General features: G+C 39.5%; 1 protein-coding gene across 2 annotated transcripts in view; it reads right to left on the bottom strand.

Moving 5' to 3' along the window:
* TENM2 (teneurin transmembrane protein 2) overlaps positions 1-17,558 on the bottom strand; it is a 1,234,499-nt gene that overhangs the window by 1,091,528 nt on the left and 125,413 nt on the right. The gene's annotated exons all lie outside the window — the stretch shown is intronic.

Here is a 17,558-nt window from a genome sequence, read left to right as displayed (position 1 = left end):
AAAATTAATGCTTTCTAACCTTTTCCAAAGTAGAATCTCTATTGTTCACTTTCTTAAAATGCAGGGGACTTTCTCTCCTTGCTGCCCCAGTTGATATGAAAGAAAGTTATAAATTTCTACATGACTTCAAAGAAGAAAACATATGCTTTAGTCTGGGGACATGAGGGCATCCTCCATGGAAGTGGTCACAGCTCTACTGTGAAGGAAGCATGTCAAATCAGATCTGGACATCCCGTGGAAGATATAAAGAAAAAAGGGTATTCCAGACAGAGATTGTGGCATGTGGGTCACTATGAAAGTTTTGAGACAGACTGTGCTTTGGTGCGTTATTTCACTTTCAAGAAATACCATCAAATCCCAGCCACTAGACCACCAGGAAGAGGTCTGGAACATCTTCTTCTTAGTAAAGTATCTCAAGAATGTAAGAAAAAGTATTCAATGTACTCAGTACTTTTATGAAACCAATTTATGATTACTCACACTTTCTTATGAAAGATAAATCACAACTATAGCCCGGGATGAAGGAGAGAAGTGGATGGGGAGGTTTGATAGAGGGAGAATAAATGGTAGGACCCGCCTATGGAGCATATTGCAAGGGTACAAGTCAAATCTGTCAAGCATAGAACATAAATGTCTTAACGCAATAATTAAGTAAATGAGGTGAAAGCTATATTAATTAGTTTGATGTAAGTCTTCCGAATTGTATAAAAGATCAACACCTTGTACCCCACAGATCCATAAATATATTCATAAACTATGTGTATATGACTTAATAAAAGGAAAAAAAAACATTGTAGGGGATTAAAAAATATTTTTCTCTATCTATCTTAGGTTCATTGGCTTGGGCTCTGTAAATTAGACTAACAAGACACATTAACCAAAGAAAAATAAACAGACGTTTATTAACATAAAAAAAGACATACCATGGACAGCTTCCTTTCTGCTTCACCCATCAAGTTTTGACTTGCTTGGCTTATCAGTATTGCTGGGACAGCTTCATTTGCTTCTATCTACACAGATTTTACATTTCTTGATTTTTCTGCATCTGAAAACTTTTGTAATAACTCATGAATAAGAAACAAAGGCAAAGATTTTGACCAGAAGGACCCATATTTGAAGAATATGAGTAGTCTCAGGTACCTGGGCGTAACGTGTAACTAAAGTGATGCAGTGGGAATTGAGACTAGGACACCACATCTGCCCTTGGGAGGCTTGAGTCACAAGGAGTGCAGGGAAGAAGGAGCTTCTGGAGGTTGATCCAGACAGAGCTTTAGAAAATAATTCAAGCAGATTGGGAGGTAATCTTGTAGGCTAGAAAGAATATGTATTCTAAATTGGACCGGTGCAGATTCAAGCTCCGATGCCTCCCTTTATAAGTAAGATGCGTGTGGCATTTGGTAATTACCTACCATCCCTCCCCTCAAATTCCTCATCCATAAGGTATAGATAATAATCCTTACCACTCAGGACTTGTCTCCAAGTTTCCCAGAGGCAGAACCTGAAGGGAAGATTCATGCATAAGTAATTTTATTAAGGATGCTCTCCCAGTAGAGATCTGCCAAGGTGTAGGAAGAGGGAGTGGGAGCAAGCCAAGCAAGGGGTCGGCCTGAGAGAAGCCCACAAAGAGTCCCCCCCGGCTCCGTCCTTCCAGGTAACTCTGGGGTGTAAGGCGTAGCTTGGAGATATCCTGATTTGGAGTAAGGCAGCCACACCTGGGTGCCCAGGAGGTGGGTAGCGTGATTGGCTGGAATACGCCTCAGAAGAGGTAAAGTTTTGAGAGGGGAGCCGGAGGATCAATTCCACTGTGGACATGATAATCCTAAAGGCAAAACCAGCAAAGGGAAAAGAGTCATTGCTTTCTCCCACTGGATACCTAAACACAAATGCGAGGTTAATATTAGTGGGGTAAGAAATAGGATACAATCAACCATTATTAGTCATTTAAATCCCTTCACTTCCTCTGAGGAGGACAGTGAATTCTTTTTTTTTTTTTTTTTTGAGACAGAGCCTCAAGCTGTCGCCCTGGGTAGAGTGCCGTGGTGGCATCACAGCTCACAGCAACCTCCAACTCCTGGGCTTAAGCGATTCTCCTGCCTCTGCCTCCCAAGTAGCTGGGCCTACAGGCGCCCGCCACAATGCCCAGCTATTTTTTGGTTGCAGCCCTCATTGTTGTTTGGTGGCCCTAGGCTGGATTCGAACCTGCCGGCTCAGGTGTACGTGGCTGGGCAGTGAATTCTGGGGAAGATAGTTTCTTTGCTGAGGTAGGTGAGAGGGTGAAGTTGCAATGCAACATGCAAACTGGGTATGTCCAGAGAGGGGCAGTAAGTGGGTTTACAAAAGAAAACACAAGAAAGGGCAGATGTGAGGGGGAGGCAGGGGAGAGGCCAGGATGTGCAGGAGATGCTGGGGGAGGAGGTAGGGAGAGACCCTGACGGGCCTGGGAATGATCTAAGAAGGCTGGGGGTGCTGCACAGGGAGACTATGGGGAACTCGAGACATCTTTAAAAGAACTGGTCATAGAGTTTGCTGTGGATATTTCTTCCCACAAAAAGTCGGTAAAATTCACATCCTTAACTGCTGTCTTCAGAAGTGACTGTTAGAGTGCCTGTGAGTTTGTGGTTTAAAGGGAATGGACTCTGTGTGAGACTAGGGGACCCCTCTTCATGCTCCCAACAACTACACAGCTACCTTCCTTTAAGTTGATTATATTCGGGTTGTACCAGAAACCAGTTCACTGTTAAAAAAAAAGGGGCAAACAGCCACTCTGAAAGCGTGTTCTCCTGGCAGGCAGAAACAACTCAGAATGGAGCAGGGACCAGAAACAGTGACGAGAGAATGGAAACTGCATCTGAACTCAATTATATCAGCCAGCCAATCAGTTCTCCAAGGCACTGCATATTATTCATAGTAAAAGTTAAAACAAAAAAGAAAATGGAGACTAATCATAAAAAAGCTTAATCATGAAAATAGAGCACACACATCTCTAAACAAAGAGCTCTCGGAACCAATCACAGCTCAAAATGAAGAGACACACAGTACAGTTGTAAACTGGCTGAAGCATCAGGAAAAAATCCTGAGTTAATCAGAAGGCATTCTTTCTATACAGTAAGCGCATCCCCATTACACTCCACTCTGCTAATGACCATTCCTCAAAATGACAACATCGTAACTAAAATCACCATTTATTCAAGTTAATTTCTTAAAGATCTGTGATTTTCCTCCATTACATTTAATATTTATGAGTCCTAACTCCCTGGAACTTCTCTATTTTCTGGTTATTACTATTCATTTTCGCATGTAAAATGAAGGTCATTAAAGTTGGACTTTCCCTTTTCTTTCCCATTTACCTAGCATTACATCTTTAAAAGGCAATATAATTCCAATCAAATGCTTGGCATACAATAACAGTTTTACCTTTACTTGAAGATTATATTATTGGGAACAAAATTCAGGTCCCATTAACTTTGCTACATACACGTATTTCTCACTTTAAACAATGGCCGCTTACTAACAAATCTGGCGAGGGAGTGAGTACTTTTCGTAGGCAACTCTGGATTTTGCTTTGACTTCTATACTTAAAATAGAAAAGAAAATTTTGAAAGAAAGTGGAAACCACTGGCAAAGAAGAGATGATGTTGGCAGGTGGGTTAATGGCATGCTGGGTTCAATGGTCACCGTCTTCTCTCCTTATTCTTTTCCCTTTCCCTGGAATTTCTCATCTGTTTCCAGCTTCCTTTGGGATATGATATTTATGGTTTTGGGAACTTGGTACCTTTCTACCTTTTCTGCGTACTTAGAGTAAATAAAATTAGTTCAGCTTGCCAGTGGGTTCTATAATCAAACAAATGAGATATCCTTTAATTACAAATATTTGGATTCTGCAAAGGAAATGCCTGCCCTGTGACAGAAACTACCTAATGCCACACTCCCCGTGTTTGGTATCATTGCAGATACAGACTTTTAATTCAATACGTTTAACAAAACGGGAGATTAAAATCTCCTCCATAAGAACCCATGGACTGGTGGCAGACTGATCCTTAGACCCCTGTTCTGTATAATGTTTCCTTACACCCACTTCTTTTCCAAATTTAGAAAACACTTTTCTTGGAGAGGAAATTCCAGAAAAGTTTCTCTGTCATTGCCCGTGGGCTCCCTCTGTGCGTAGATGGAGGCAAGAGGCGGTGAGGAGAGAAAAGAAGAGAGAGCACTTCAGCAGTGATTCCAGCGACAAGCACTTCCCTGAGAAAGCTTCTGCTCATCCACAGGCAGGAGAACTTAAAGAGCAAGAGGAAGTGAAAGGATAATTAGGGCAAGGAAACAGATAAAAGAAATCACCCATGAGGAAGAATCAGCAGAAAACTCCAGGCAACATGAAGAACCAGTCCAGAACAACCCCGCCAAGGGACCATGAGGTAGCTACTGCAGAGGATTCCACCTATACAGAAATGTTAGGAATGACAGAAAGGGAATTTAGAATACACATGTTGAAAACAATGAAAGAAATGATGGAAACAATGAAGGAAACTGCTAATAAAGTGGAAAATAAACAAAAGGAAATCCAAAAACAGAATCAAATCAGAGATGAACGATATGAAGAATATAAAAAGGATATAGCAGAGCTGAAGGAAATGAAACAGTCAATCAGGGAACTTAAAGATGCAATGGAAAGTAGCAGCAACAGGTTAGACCATGCAGAAGAAAGAATTTCAGAGGTAGAAGACAAAGTTTTTGAGATAACTCAGATAGTAAAAGAGTCAGAAAAGAAGAGAGAGAAAGCAGAACATTCACTGTCAGAATTATGGGACTTTATGAAGCGTTCCAACATACGAGGAATTCCAGAAGGGGAAGAAGAATGCCCCAGAGGAATGGAAGCCATACTAGAGAATATTATAAAAGAAAATTTCTCAAATATCACCAAAGATTCTGACACACTGCTTTCAGAGGGATATCGGACCCCGGGTCGCCTCAACTCTAACCGAGCTTCTCCAAGACACATTGTGATGAACCTGTCCAAAGTCAAGACAAAAGAAAAGATTCTGCAAGCTGCCAGGAGTAAGCGCCAGTTGACCTACAGGGGCAAATCCATCAGAGTAACCGCAGACTTCTCTAATGAAACTTTCCAAGCAAGAAGACAATGGTCATCTACCTTTAATCTACTTAAACAGAACAATTTTCAGCCCAGAATTCTGTACCCTGCTAAGCTAAGCTTCAAAATTGACGGAGAAATCAAATCATTTACGGATATACAAACATTGAGGAAATTCGCCACAACAAGACCAGCTCTACAGGAAATACTTCAACCTGTTCTGCACACTGACCACCACAATGGATCAGCAGCAAAGTAAGAACTCAGAAATCAAAGGACAGAACATGACCGCCACACTGATGCAAAAGATAAAACTAAGCAATGGACTCTCACAAAATAAGACGAATAGAATACTACCACACTTATCAATTATCTCAATAAATGTTAATGGCTTGAATTCCCCACTGAAGAGACATAGATTGGCTGACTGGATTAAAAAACACAAGCCATCCATTTGCTGTCTGCAAGAAACACACCTGGCTTCAAAAGACAAATTAAAGCTCCGAGTCAAGGGTTGGAACACAATTTTTCAGGCAAATGGAATTCAGAAGAAAAGAGGAGTTGCAATCTTATTTTCAGATACATGTGGATTTAAAGCAACTAAAGTCAAAAAAGACAAAGATGGTCACTTTATATTGGTCAAGGGAAAAATACAACAAGAAGACATTTCAATTCTAAATATCTATAAACCCAATTTAAATGCTCCAGATTCTTGAAACAGACCTTACTCAGTCTGAGCAATATGATATCTGATAATACCATAATAACAGGGGACCTTAACACTCCTCTTACAGAGCTGGACAGATCCTCTAAACAGAAATTAAACAAGGATATAAGAGACTTAAATGAGACCCTAGAACAACTGTGCTTGATAGACGCATATAGAACACTCCATCCCAAAGATAAAGAATATACATTCTTCTCATCACCCCATGGAACATTCTCCAAAATTGATCATATCCTGGGACACAAAACAAATATCAACAGAATCGAAAGAATTGAAATTTTACATTATATCTTCTCAGACCATAAGGCACTAAAGGTGGAACTCAACTCTAACAAAAATGCTCGACCCCACCCAAAGGCATGGAAATTAAACAATCTTCTGTTGAATAACAGATGGGTGCAGGAAGAAATAAAACAGGAAATCATTAACTTCCTTGAGCATAACAACAATGAAGACACAAGCTACCAAAACCTGTGGGATACTGCAAAAGCAGTTTTGAAAGGAAAATTCATCGCTTTAGATGCCTACATTCGAAAAACAGAAAGAGAGCACATCAACAATCTCACAAGAGATCTAATGGAATTGGAAAAAGAAGAACAATCTAAGCCTAAACTCAGTAGAAGAAAAGAAATATCCAAAATCAAATCAGAGATCAATGAAATTGAAAACAAAAGAATCATTCAGAAAATTAATGAAACAAGGAGTTGGTTTTTTGAAAAAATAAATAAAATAGATAAACCATTGGCCAGACTAACGAGGAATAGAGAAGTAAAATCTCTAGTAACCTCAATCAGAAATGATAAAGGGGAAATAACAACTGATCCCACAGAGATACAAGAGATCATCTCTGAATACTACCAGAAACTCTATGCCCAGAAATTTGACAATGTGAAAGAAATGGATCAATATTTGGAATCAGATGGGGAGACAAGATGGCGGACTGAAGCCAGCTTTCAACAAAGGCTCCCGTCCAGAAGGAGAGTTAAGGGACAGGAATTTAGTAAGTATCCTGGTGGACTTGAGCCTCACCAAGAGAGAAGGCTGAAGAACGCACATCAACACCGCTGAGGCAAGTTGTGATCACAAGGACGCAAACAAAAGCTGAGACTTCAAGCCAGAGTAGAAGTTGCAATAGGATCGAACAGAAACCAGCTGAAAACAAGACAGAACCACTTTGCTCCACCACACCAGACAGGGCCCCAGTTTCTCAGGCCACAACACTGTACGGGCCCTCGATAAAACCCCAGGGGAAAAACCAAAGGGAGTAAACCATGGGGCGGAATCAGCGGAAAAACTCTGGTAACATGACCAGAATAGATCAACCCCCCCAAGAAAAGATACGGCAGATGTGATTGAAGATCCCATTCATAAACAACTGGCTGAGATGTCAGAAGTCGAATTCAGAATTTGGTTTGCAGACAAGATTAATAAAATGGAATTAGGAATTCGAGGAGAAATTCAAAAACTGTCTCAAGAATTTAACGAATTTAAAGACAAAACCACCAAAGACTTAGACACACTGAAACAAGAACTTACAGCCCTCAAAGATATGAAAAATACAGTAGAATCCCTCAGTAACAGAATGGAGCAAGCAGAAGAAAGGATTTCTGACATTGAAGATAAAGTCTTCGAACGCTCCCAATCTCTCAAAGAGGAAGAGAAATGGAGAGCAAAAACGGATCACTCACTCAGAGAGCTCTCAGATAATTCGAAAAAAAACAACATAAGGGTTATAGGAATTTCGGAGACTGATGAAGTTGCAGCCAAGGGCACAGAGGCCCTTCTACATGAAATTATGAAAGAAAATTTTCCAGACATGCCTAGAGAATCTGAAATTCAGATAGCAGACAGCTTCAGAACCCCAGCACGATTCAACCCCAATAAGCCATCTCCCAGACATATCATAATTAGCTTCACTAAAGTTAACATGAAAGAGAAGATTCTCAAAGCAGCCCGGTGAAAGAAAACTATAACGTACAAAGGTAAGAATATTAGAATAACTGCAGATCTCTCTGCTGAAACTTTTCAAGCAAGAAGAGGCTGGTCATCAACTTTTAATCTCCTAAAGCAAAAAAACTTTCAACCCAGGATCTTGTATCCAGCTAAACTGAGTTTCATCTATGATGGAGAAATTAAATACTTCAATGACATTCATATGTTGAAAAAATTTGCCATAAGTAAACCAGCTCTTCAGGATGTTCTCAGACCTATCCTCCACAATGACCAACCCAATCCTATACCACAAAAGTAAACTCACTCAGAAACTTCGGATCAAACTCCAACTTCCACACTGGCGAAAGGATTAAAAATGTCCACTGGACCTTTGAAAAACTCGATACCCAAAATTCCACCAGACTTATCCTTACTCTCCATCAATGTGAATGGCTTAAACTGTCCTCTAAAGAGGCATAGGTTAGCTGACTGGATACAAAAACTTAAGCCAGATATTTGTTGCATACAAGAGTCACATCTCAACTTAAAAGACAAATACAGACTCAGGGTGAAAGGATGGTCATACATATTTCAGGCAAATGGTAATCAGAAAAAAGCAGGTGTTGCAATTTTATTTGCAGATACAGTAGGCTTTAAACCATCAAAAGTAAGGAAGGACAAGAATGGTCACTTCATATTTGTTAAGGGTAATACTCAATATGACGAGATCTCAATTATTAATATCTATGCACCCAACCAGAATGCACCTCAATTTATAAGAGAAACTCTAACAGACATGAGTAACTTGATTTCCTCCAGCTCCATAATCGTTGGAGATTTCAACACTCCTTTGGCAGTGTTGGATCGATCCTCCAGAAAGAAGCTGAGCAAAGAAATCTTAGATTTAAACCTAACCATCCAATATTTAGATTTAGCAGACATCTACAGAACATTTCATCCCAACAAAACTGAATACACATACTTCTCATCAGCCCACGGAACTTACTCCAAAATTGATCACATTTTAGGTCACAAGTCTAACCTCAGTAAATTTAAAGGAATAGAAATTATTCCATGCATCTTCTCGGACCATCATGGAATAAAACTTGAATTGAGTAACAACAGGAATCTGCATACCCATACAAAAACATGGAAGTTAAATAACCTTATGCTGAATGATAGCTGGGTCAGAGATGAGATTAAGAAAGAAATCACCAATTTTTTGGAACAAAATGACAATGAAGACACAAGCTATCAGAACCTCTGGGACACTGCAAAGGCAGTTCTAAGAGGGAAATTTATAGCACTGCAAGCCTTCCTCAAGAGAACGGAAAGAGAGGAAGTTAACAACTTAATGGGACATCTCACGCAACTGGAAAAGGAAGAACATTCCAACCCCAAACCCAGTAGAAGAAAAGAAATAACCAAAATTAGAGCAGAATTAAATGAAATTGAAAACAAAAGAATAATACAACAGATCAATAAATCAAAAAGCTGGTTTTTTGAAAAGGTCAATAAAATAGATAAACCTCTGGCCAACATAATCAGGAAAAAAAGAGTAAAATCTCTAATATCATCAATCAGAAACAACAAAGACAAAATAACCACAGACTCATCAGAAATCCAAAAAATCCTTAATGAATATTACAAGAAACTTTATTCTCAGAAATATGAAAATCTGAAGGAAATAGACCGATACTTGGAAGCACGCCACCTTCCAAGACTTAACCAGAATCAAGTGGAAATGTTGAACAGACCCATATCAAGTTCAGAAATAGCATCAACTATACAAAACCTCCCTAAAAAGAAAAGCCCGGGACCAGATGGTTTCACGTCAGAATTCTACCAAACCTTTAAAGAGGAATTAGTACCTATATTACTCAACCTGTTCCAAAATGTAGAAAAAGAAGGAAGACTACCCAACACGTTCTATGAAGCAAATATCACCCTGATCCCCAAACCAGGAAAAGACCCAACAAGAAAAGAAAATTATAGACCAATATCACTAATGAATATAGATGCAAAAATATTCAACAAGATCCTAACAAACAGAATCCAGCAACACATCAAACAAATTATACATCATGACCAAGTTGGTTTTATCCCAGGATCTCAAGGCTGGTTCAATATACGTAAATCTATAAATGTAATTCAGCACATAAACAAATTAAAAAACAAAGACCATATGATTCTCTCAATTGATGCAGAAAAAGCTTTTGATAATATCCAGCATCCCTTCCTGATCAGAACACTCAAGAAAATTGGTCTAGAAGGGACTTTTCTTAAACTGATAGAGGCTATCTACAGCAAACCCACAGCCAATATCATATTGAATGGAGTTAAATTGGAATCATTTCCACTCAGATCAGGAACCAGACAAGGCTGCCCATTGTCTCCATTGCTTTTCAACATTGTAATGGAAGTTTTAGCCACCGCAATTAGGGAAGAAAAGGCGATCAAGGGTATCCATATAGGGTCAGAAGAGATCAAACTCTCGCTCTTCGCAGATGATATGATTGTGTATCTGGAAAACACTAGGGACTCTACTACAAAACTCCTAGAAGTGATCAAGGAATACAGCAGCGTCTCAGGTTACAAAATCAACATTCATAAATCGGTAGCCTTTATATACACCAACAACAGTCAAATTGAAAAAGCAGTTAAGGACTCTATCCCATTCACAGTAGTGCCAAAGAAGATGAAATATTTGGGAATTTACCTAACAAAAGACGTGAAAGATCTCTATAAAGAGAACTATGAAACTCTAAGAAAAGAAATAGCTGAAAATGTTAACAAATGGAAAAACATACCATGCTCATGGCTAGGAAGAATCAACATTATCAAAATGTCCATACTACCCAAAGCAATATATAACTTCAACGCACTCCCTATTAAAGCTCCACTGTCATATTTTAAAGATCTTGAAAAAACATTACTTCGTTTTATATGGAATCAGAAAAAACCTCGAATAGCCAAGACATTACTCAGAAATAAAAACAAAACAGGAGGAATCACACTACCAGACCTCAGACTTTACTACAAATCGATAGTGATCAAAACAGCATGGTATTGGCACAAAAACAGAGAAGTAGATATCTGGAATAGAATAGAGAACCAAGAGATGAATCCAGCTACTTACCGCTATTTGATTTTTGACAAGCCAATTAAAAACATTCAGTGGGGAAAAGATTCCCTATTTAACAAATGGTGCTGGGTGAACTGGCTGGCAACCTGCAGAAGACTGAAATTGGACCCACACCTTTCACCATTAACTAAGATAGACTCTCATTGGATTAAAGATTTAAACTTAAGACATGAAACTATAAAAATACTAGAGGAGAATGCAGGGAAAACCCTTGAAGAAATTGGTCTGGGTGAGTATTTCATGAGGAGAACCCCCCGGGCAATTGAAGCAGCTTCAAAAATACACTACTGGGACTTGATCAAACTAAAAAGCTTCTGCACAGCTAAGAACACAGTAAGCAGAGCAAGCAGACAGCCCTCAGAATGGGAGAAGATATTTGCAGGGTATAACTCTGACAAAGGTTTAATAACCAGAATCCACAGAGAACTCAAACGCATCAGCAAGAAAAAAACAAGGGATCCCATCGCAGGCTGGGCAAGGGATTTGAAGAGAAACTTTTCTGAAGAAGACAGGCGCACGGCCTTCAGACATATGAAAAAATGCTCATCATCTTTAATCATCAGAGAAATGCAAATCAAAACTACTTTGAGATATCATCTAACTCCAATGAGACTAGCCTATATCACAAAATCTCAAGACCAGAGATGTTGGCGTGGATGCGGAGAAAAGGGAACACTTCTGCACTGCTGGTGGGAATGCAAATTAATACATTCCTTTTGGAAAGATATATGGAGAACACTCAGAGATCTAAAAATAGATCTGCCATTCAATCCTGTAATTCCTCTGCTGGGCATATACCCAGAAGACCAAAAATCACAACATAACAAAGATATTTGTACCAGAATGTTTATTGCAGCCCAATTCATAATTGCTAAGTCATGGAAAAAGCCCAAGTGCCCATCGATCCACGAATGGATTAATAAATTGTGGTATATGTATACCATGGAATACTATGCAGCCTTAAAGAAAGATGGAGACTTTACCTCTTTCATGTTTACATGGATGGAGCTGGAACATATTCTTCTTAGTAAAGTATCCCAAGAATGGAAGAAAAAATACCCAATGTACACAGCCCTACTATGAAACTAATTTGGGACTCTCACATGAAAGCTATAACCCAGCTACAACTTAACAATAGGGGGAAGTGGGAAATGGGGGTGGGTAGAGGGAGGGGAATCGGTGGGATCACACCTGTGGTGCATATTACAGGGGTATTTGCGAAACTTGGTAAATGTAGAATATAAATGTTTTGGCACAGTAACTGAGATAACGCCGGAAAGGCTATGTTAACCACTGTGATAAAAATGTGTCAAATGGTTTATGAAGTGAGTGTATGATGCCCCATAATCATATCATTGTATACAGTTATGATTTAATAAAAAAATTAAAAAAAATATATTTGGAATCACACCCTCTCCCTAGACTCAGCCAGGAAGAAATAGAGCTCCTGAACAGACCAATTTCAAGCACTGAGATCAAAGAAACAATAAAAAAGCTTCCAACCAAAAAATGCCCTGATCCAGATGGCTTCACTCCAGAATTCTATCAAACATTCAAGGAAGAGCTTATTCCTGTACTGCAGAAATTATTCCAAAAAATTGAGGAAGAAGGAATCTTCCCCAACACATTCTATGAAGCAAACATCACCCTGATACCAAAACCAGGAAAAGACCCAAACAAAAAGGAGAATTTCAGACCAATCTCACTCATGAACATAGACGCAAAAATTCTCAACAAAATCCTAGCCAATAGATTATAGCTTATCATCAAAAAAGTCATTCATCATGATCAAGTAGGCTTCATCCCAGGGATGCAAGGCTGGTTTAACATACGCAAGTCTATAAACGTTATCCACTATATTAACAGAGGCAAAAATAAAGATCACATGATCCTCTCAATAGATGCAGAAAAAGCATTTGATCAAATCCAGCATCCTTTTCTAATTAGAACACTGAAGAGTATAGGCATAGGTGGCACATTTCTAAAACTGATTGAAGCTATCTATGACAAATCCACAGCCAATATTTTACTGAATGGAGTAAAACTGAAAGCTTTTCCTCTTAGAACTGGAACCAGACAAGGTTGTCCTCTGTCACCTTTACTATTCAACGTAGTGCTGGAAGTTCTAGCCAATACAATTAGGCAAGACAAGGAAATAAAGGGAATCCAAATGGGAGCAGAGGAGGTCAAACTCTCCCTCTTTGCTGATGACATGATCTTATACTTAGAGAACCCCAAAGACTCAACCACAAGACTCCTAGAAGTCTCAAAAAATACAGTAATGTTTCAGGATATAAAATCAATGTCCACAAGTCAGTAGCCTTTGTGTACACCAATAACAGTCAGGATGAGAAGCTAATTAAGGACACAACTCCCTTCACCATAGTCTCAAAGAAAATGAAATACCTAGGAATATACCTAACAAAGGAGGTGAAGGACCTCTATAAAGAAAACTATGAAATCCTCAGAAAGGAAATAGCAGAGGATATTAACAAATGGAAGAACATACCATGCTCATGGACGGGAAGAATCAACATTGTTAAAATGTCTATACTTCCCAAAGCAATCTACCTATCCAATGCCATTCCTATCAAAATACCAACATCGTACTTTCAAGATTTGGAAAAAATGATTCTGTGTTTTGTATGGAACCGGAAAAAACCCCGTATAGCTAAGGCAGTTCTCTGTAACAAAAATAAAGCTGGGGGCATCAGCATACCAGATTTTAGTCTGTACTACAAAGCCATAGTGCTCAAGACAGCATGGTACTGGCACAAAAACAGAGACATAGACACTTGGAATCGAATTGAAAACCAAGAAATGAAACTAACATTTTACAACCACCTAATCTTTGATAAACCAAAGAAGAACATACCTTGGGGGAAAGACTCCCTATTCAATAAATGGTATTGGGAGAACTGGATGTCTACATGTAAAAGACTGAAACTGGACCCCACACCTTTCCCCACTCACAAAAATTGATTCAAGATGGATAAAGGACTTAAATTTAAGGCATGAAACAATAAAAATCCTCCAAGAAAGCATGGGAAAAACACTGGAAGATAATGGCCTGGGGAAAGACTTCATGAAGAAGACTGCCATGGCAATTGCAACAACAACAAAAATAAACAAATGGGACTTCATTAAACTGAAAAGCTTCTGTACAGCTAAGGAGACAATAACCAAAGCAAAGAGACAACCTACACAATGGGAAAGGATATTTGCATATTTTCAATCAGACAAAAGCTTGATAACTAGGATCTATAGAGAACTCAAATTAATCCACATGAAAAAAGCCAACAATGCCTTATATCAATGGGCAAGAGACATGAATAGAACTTTCTCTAAAGAAGATAGACGAATGGCTAACAAACACATGAAAAAATGTTCATCATCTCTATATATTAGAGAAATGCAAATCAAAACAACCCTGAGATATCATCTAACCCCAGGAGAATGGCCCACATCACAAAATCTCAAAACTGCAGATGCTGGCGTGGATGTGGAGAGAAGGGAACACTTTTACACTGCTGGTGGGACTGCAAACTAGTACAACCTTTCTGGAAGGAAGTATGGAGAAACCTCAAAGCACTCAAGCTAGACCTCCCATTTGATCCTGCAATCCCATTACTGGGCATCTACCCAGAAGGAAAAAAATCCTTTTATCATAAGGACACTTGTACTAGACTGTTTATTGCAGCTCAATTTACAATCGCCAAAATGTGGGAGCAGCCTAAATGCCCACCAACCCAGGAATGGATTAACAAGCTGTGGTATATGTATACCATGGAATACTATTCAGCCATTAAAAAAAATGGAGACTTTACATCCTTCGTATTAACCTGGATGGACGTGGAAGACATTATTAGTAAAGCATCACAAGAATGGAGAAGCATGAATCCTATGTACTAATTTTGATATGAGGACAATTAATGACAATTATAGTTATGGGGGGGGACAGAAAGAGGGAAGGAGGGAGGTGGGTGGGGCCTTGGTGTGTGTCACACTTTATGGGGGCAAGACATGATTGCAAGAGGGACTTTACCTAACAATTGCAATCAGTGTAACCTGGCTTATTGCACCCTCAATGAATCCCCAACAATAAAAAAAAAAAGAAAAAACAAAACAAACAAACAAAAAAAAAAAAAGAAAGAAAAGAAAAGAAGGGAGAGCATGAGAGAGAGAGAGAACAAGGAAGACGTAAAACTTAAAGCCATAAAATAGTGACCGAACTAAGACTGACTGAAAAGGGAAAGGCTGTCCTCAGACTGAGCAGGGAGGGTCTCTCATTCTGGGAAAATGCCTTGAAAGAGCCCTCTGTGGGAGTCAACCTTCATCCTCATTGTAAAAAAAATAAATATGAAAGAAAAAAAATCAAACTTAATTTTGTTTCAAATTAAGTGCTTTGGCTCTGCACACGTGAACACCCCCCCCCCCACACACACACACACACATATACACACAGAGGGTAGGAAGGCATTTCTGCTATACTCTTTGAATTAGTAAATTGGCTTTGGTTGGCTTGTTGACATCAGAGGCAGGGGGTGGTGTGAAAAATGGGGCTTGGTACAAACCAGCCTTAGAAAGAAGTACCAGTTTATACCTGCTTTTTACTCAGTGTTAAAGGAAAAAAAACCTGATACTTCAACTCAAATAGTATTAATACATAGTGCACCATAGGCAAACTAGGGATAGGGTTATTTTTAGGGCTGCTTAGGAGAAAACAAGAGGAAACATTTCATCTACATTTAAAATACTAAGTACCTGAGAAGAAAATTGATTGTAGCCTCCTTTTTTTAGAAGCTCCAATTCTGACTTAAGGTCTTATTTGACAGCCAGTTGGGGAGCATGTCAGAAGGAAGAAAGAAACTGATTCCTATCCCCCTGTGAGCTTATTTCAAAAAAAAAAAAAAAGGGAGAAAAAGCGAAGTCAGAGAAATGACACTGCTTGGAAGATTCAGACAGGCCAATAGAAATAATAGCAGATGCAGAGAAAGATTACACAAGAAGGTGAGTGCTCACCGCGGCCGCACTCCTGGAAACGGAAGAGATAGTCTTGTAGATGGCAGGCAGATTTGGCCATGGAGAGGAGACCAAGAAATATAGAATTAAAAAGGCTCTGAAGATGCTGGGCCTGGGAAACTCAGTGGATCATGGCAACTGGAACAGTGGCCAAGAAGTTGACGGTGAATTTGATCCTCCCCTCTGGGGAGATGAGAACGCCAGCTACAAGAAGATATAAATTGAACCACTAGATATAGGCCGATTAGAGCAGAAACATATTACTCTCCGGGCCACTGAAAGTATTCACACATCTTTATGTTCACAGTCCTTTAAACACAGAGTAACTCAATAAATCCTTATTTATGTGATGCCATCAGCAGTAGTGGCGCCTAGATAGTTTTCCTCTTTTGTTTATAGGCAGAAAGGGATACAATGTGCATGATTTTTCCCTTTCATATCAGCCAGTGACTGCCCTTGGAGTTGCAGCCTTAAGATGGGAATTGAAGGGTTTTGACGGCTTTACCATTTATCTTCTTATTCACAAAGACTTCTAATCTTGAAACTGGCTCTTTGTTTTAAATCAGGCATCTATTGATTAACCGTGAGACTGAGCACGGCTCACCAGGGGCTGAGGTGGGGTATACACTCTGGAATTAGGACAGTTAAACACTGAAATCGATCCTCCTTTTCTCCCGCCGCTGTTGCTGTAGCAAGCTGTTTCTCTAAGCTATTAATTTTATTATTAGCACACCTGGAGGCATTGCTTCCCTCAGGGAAAAGCAATTCAACTGTGTGTGCTACAAGACTAGTGGCGGGTGATCAATGACACAGCTGGGACCGGACAGGTAGTCGCGTCCCATCGCCACCTATTTGAAATTTGGGGATGATCTTTCCTGCCAAGAGAGGGACACAGAATAAGATGTTGTTTTAGATCTGCTCCCTGCCCTTTTTCAGCAAACTTTAGTCGGTGAGACTTTGCTTTTTTGTTCTTAAAGGGACTGTGTCCCGTAGGTTCTAGTCCTAACTTGGCTATCTCGATTCTAATTTGTGGCTTCCTGTGGGCCAGTTTTCACCAGTCTATTTCTTGAGTAAAAATGAAAAGGAGAAAGAAAGAAGAGGGGTCATGCCTAGATCAGAAGTGAGCTGGCTGGTCAAGGCTTGACCCTCCTTTGCCAAGCCTAAAGCTGACCCTGTGAACTGCGTGCACGTGCATGTGCTTTGGAAAACAAATTAGTGCTCAACTTTCAGGAAGCAGGACATTTCATAGGAACCTCTGGCTATTGGTTAGGTAGCATTGGGTCTCTCTGGGATATTGTGAAATTGACCAGGAATTGAGGAGTGACTGTCCCTTTTACAGAACTCATGTGCTCTACGGTTTCCTAAATCCTCGCTCAGCTCTCACTGTGTGAATGCCACCTGCTCTGTCCCTGTGCAGTTGACATTGAAGTCCCTGGTGGAGATTTAAGTTAAATTATCTGGTAATATCCCACATACATGATGCCCTTCTGAGACTACAGCAAGACTCTGTTTTCATTACGTCTTTCCTCCTTCCTCTCTCCCTCCCTTCCTACCTTTTTCTCTCTCTCCATATGTGTGTATGTGTGTACGCATTAATAGAAGATAGATCAACAAATATGAAACAAAAGTACTTTGTACAACAAAAA

This window comes from Nycticebus coucang, chromosome 17, assembly GCF_027406575.1.
Source record: "Nycticebus coucang isolate mNycCou1 chromosome 17, mNycCou1.pri, whole genome shotgun sequence".
In the NCBI taxonomy this organism is placed as follows: domain Eukaryota; kingdom Metazoa; phylum Chordata; class Mammalia; order Primates; family Lorisidae; genus Nycticebus; species Nycticebus coucang.
The sequence above is the reverse complement of the archived record's forward strand: the minus strand, read 5'-3'. Positions and strand labels throughout refer to the sequence as shown.